This window comes from Aotus nancymaae, unplaced genomic scaffold, assembly GCF_030222135.1.
Source record: "Aotus nancymaae isolate 86718 unplaced genomic scaffold, 86718_ANA_hifiasm-v0.15.2.pri h1tg000019l, whole genome shotgun sequence".
In the NCBI taxonomy this organism is placed as follows: Eukaryota; Metazoa; Chordata; class Mammalia; order Primates; family Aotidae; genus Aotus; species Aotus nancymaae.
The window spans coordinates 22639989-22644156 of record NW_026988431.1 but is presented as its reverse complement, the minus strand read 5'-3'; the positions used below and the strand labels follow the sequence as shown (position 1 = coordinate 22644156).

The following is a 4168-nucleotide window of genomic DNA, read 5'->3' as shown; positions in this document are numbered from 1 at the left end:
ATCTTTTATTCCAGGAGGAAGAAAAACCATTACATTAAGGATTTTCTTAAGGATTTCTCATGACAATCTACTACTGGTTTTCATGAAAATAGTACTTTTGCATTTTCTAATAGCCCCTAATTTTTTTAGGATTAGATAACAAGGGGATATAGGAAGAACAAAATAGTTTCCCCTGATATATTTGAAATCACCCTTCCCCTTCTTTTCAGTGACTTGCCACTGTTAATCAACTATGCTGTGTACCTGATGGCTCTTTTCCCAAGGTGAGCTTGTATCTCAGATGGTTCCTTAATGATCTTCCGGGAAGGTCTTCTATCTTCTGATACAATGGACTCTGGTAGCACACACCACCAGTCGCCCAGAATGTCTAGCCTTTTAAAATTTCTAGTAGTGAGCAGAGTTTCAACTCCAGCTGAGACTCCCCAGTGCTTATCCAATGTAGAAACCAAAGAATTCGATGGGCTTGACTCCAAGTATGCATACCTGCATGACCACAAGTGACTGCATCAGGCATTCTCCAGGGTATAAATATGATAATAAGACTGATAGCCAACATTTCTTAAGTCCTTCTTACGTGCCAGTTTGATTACAGGTGTATTGTATTCATCGATTACAGTGTATAATAGATTCAACCTCATAGAAATTAAGTGATTATTATTATTTCTTTTTAATATGGGGGAAACTGAGGTATAGAGAAGCTGGACAACTTGTTCAAGGTCTCATAGCCAGTAAGCAGCAGGGCAAGGATTTGAACCAAGTACTTCAGTACCAGAGCCTGCCCTTTAACCACTGTGATGTTCTGAGGAGATTCAAACATGTTATTTCAGATAATTGAAGCAGTTAGCTTTGTGCACTGGTGGTATCGTAGCCAATGAGGTTTATTCAAGGCATGATTATTGCTAACTGAAAACTTTTCCCAATACCCTGCCATGATGACTTGAAATACAGTCGGCACTGGCAATTTTTGACAGTCTCTACGGAGACTGGATTAAAAAAAAAAAAAAGCAGTTATACCTAAGTCGATTGACCCTGAAAATGGAGATTTCCTACCTTTTCCAAGGCTTTCAGTGGATTCCTAGAAGCAGTAGTCTTTGAGCAGTCCCTCAGTAGGTTGTCACAGGTGCTGACTTTCACATGGAACACCCATCATACTAGATGTACATACAGAAGCCAAATTCAATGCTCTGCAGTGATAGAAATAGCCTTTCAAAAGGGAAGTACACCTCTCCCTAAGAGTCCTAAACCTTTATAAAGACTTTTCCTTATGTCATCAGTAGTGACTGTCCCACTGCTTTTTATATCACTAGAAAGGAAAACTTTGCTGTAAGCAGTGGCTCTCACCTCAGTGGCACACTCCTATGCTGCTTGTACATTTCCTGCTTCCCACAATTCGTGACAGAGCCTCTGTGTGCTTGGCAAAATTGTCCAAACATTGCAGTCATCCCTAATACCTACAAAGCAGCTAAAGAATAGAAAAGATCTATATAACTGACAGATTTGAGAGCAGAAAAGGTCACAGCCCTTTTTTTGGTTTGCTTTGAATAAATCAAATCTAGGTCTAGCTATCACTCAAAACTATGAGAGATCTATCATTGGTCAATTTTCCATTTCAACTACTATCTTCCCCTATCTTTGCTCATAAAATATCTTAGTGGTTTACACAGTCCAGAGTACTAAAGGAGGATCTAGGTTCTCAGGCCACGGTGTAGTTTTTTGCTCAAACTTGGATGGATTATTTAAAATTCTAGCTCTGTTGTCATTCTACTCCTTGCATACCAAGCTCAGCCTCGGGAACCTTTCAGGCCATGGCGCCTGAAGGCCCAGCCCACATGGGTACCATACAGTCCACCTCACATGGTGTTCACATGGCAATCTAGCTTCTGCCCCTTGTATTACTCACAATTTTCTATCTTCCTTTTCCAGAATCTAGAGTCATTCAGAGTCAGGCTAATGTTCTTAATGTTTGAAATATACAGCCTCCTTTATGACAGGATGGCAGAAACACCCTGATGGAGCTTCTCTCTAGTCACATTGCTCTTTCTCCAAGACACAAGCCTGCCTGCAGCACGGCTGGTTGAATGAACCTAAGCTTCAGGGACTATGCTCCTTGAACCACTCAACCCAAACCCAGCTCTTCCTAGTCTCATGGTGATTTCCCCCAGGGACCTTCTTCCCTGACTCTAGGCCCAAGAGTCACAAGGCAAAATCTTTTCTAAGCACTTCGTATGTTTTAAGTCACTTAATCCTCCACGTAATCCTATGAAGTAGGTTCCATTATTATCTCTGTTTGATAGATGCAAAAAACTGAGGCATACAATGCTTTTGTAACTTTAACAAGATCAAACAGTGGTAGAACCATGATTCAAATTCTCTACTTGCTCTGAAATGTTACAAGACACAATGTTATCAACTCCCCACATCAATAGTCTTACCTCAGCAAGGTGAAGTCAGTTCTTTAGGAACATAATGCTGGCTCTGACCAGAGAGCAAGGGGATGCTGCATTTCATCTCTGATGAGACTATAGCAGAAAAAAATTCACCACCACTGCAGTCTACTGGTGAATTTCTCAGAACATTGTTGTTTTAGAGAAGCAAATGTCTCTAAGGCCTAGAGTCAGGCAAGATGGTTTCTGAGAAATCACCATGAGAGTAGGAAGAGCTGGTGCTGAGTTGAGTGGTTCAAGGAGCATAGTCTCTGAAGCTTACATTTAACCAGCTGTGCTGTGGACAGGCTTGGAGCTTAGAGAAAGAGCAATGTGAATGAATATAAAGAGCCCTAGAGTTCCAAGAAAATGTTTCAAGCTGGGTATTGTCCTCTGTCACACCTTGAAAGAGACATGGAGGCCTGGGTACAAATATATACCAACATCAGCTACCACAACCAAGGCAGGAGGCTAAAGCTCACTATAGCAGGCCATGCCATGGGCTGTGGTACCTGTGCTAGCAGCCACAAGGGATCTGTTGGGGCTCTCCTGGTTTTTTTTTTTAATACCAGTCCATCAGCAATGATGGTAGCTCATTATGGAGTTATTAGTTTCTGGGAGCAGTGTAGCCCATTAGGCTCAGTGGGTACATCTGAGTGATAGCTCTACTATCACTGTGAAACGAGCAGGGCTGTTTATTATAGGACACTTGTCACCCTTTGGGTTTCCTTGACTCAAAAATTTAGTGAACTGGGAGAGAATTTTCATTAGAGGATTTTAAAAAAGAGGCTAAGACTTTGGAATCCAGCAAGCTTGGGTTCAAATTCTGACTCTGCCATTCCTTCACAACTCATCCTTGGAGAGAAATTACTATACTTCTCTGAGTTTCCATTTCTAACTTCTAATACTGAGATCATGTGTCCTATCCCTGTGATTGTTGTCTGTATTTAGTGACATGATATTTTCTGATTCACTGACTCAATGTTAATGTCTGGTGTATCATCAATACCCGATGGATAATAGAAACATTATGATTATTATTTCTTAAATCTTCCCTAACTTTATTTCCTTATCTGTAAAATGGTTTTGCCTCATGAAGCTGTTGGGAAGAATAATTTAAAATGATTATTAATTCAAAGTGCATTGAAGAGAAAGCACTCACACTGTATAGATTTCTAAAGGCAAGATAAGACAGTGTCTGCATGCATTCTCTTCCTCAAATGACCCCTAGATGGTTTTTCATGAGGCATTGCTGCAGAATGATTCAATTTTCTCATTTTGGTGAAACTTTTTGAAAGTAGAAACACAATGAAACGTTGTTATATTGCCTGTCTATACCCACATTCAACATTTTCCTGCCTGTAATGTTCCCAGTTCCTTGATAAATGAGAACATGGTCTTCTATGTATCTTTTGGTCTTCAAAGGACTCTTCTGCCTGCCCCTGGCAGTAAGGACCTCAGGCATGTCTTTTTATACTGTTATTTAGTGAAGACCTGCATCCTTTTTAATAGCATTGGCCTCCCCGATGTCGTGGGTTCTAGCTACCTTGGCAATTGCGGTATATTTCCCACTGTTCATGTGCAAGGCAAACGTGTTGTCAGCTTCCACTGCAGCTGCTCAACTTCAGAAAAGAAAGAAATGTGAATGTCCGAGAAACATGCTTTAAACGGACTTCCTTTTTTTCACCCTTGGGTTGAATCTTTGAAGATCAACACTTAAAATTACATTTTGACTTTAATATAAT

General features: G+C 40.5%; 1 non-coding gene across 1 annotated transcript; it reads left to right on the top strand.

Moving 5' to 3' along the window:
• The first annotated feature begins 842 nt into the window (after positions 1-842).
• On the top strand, positions 843-983 carry LOC135276001 (U4 spliceosomal RNA). The gene has a single exon (XR_010343572.1). It is a non-coding gene; the product is annotated as a U4 spliceosomal RNA (small nuclear RNA).
• Positions 984-4168: the final 3185 nt, after the last annotated feature.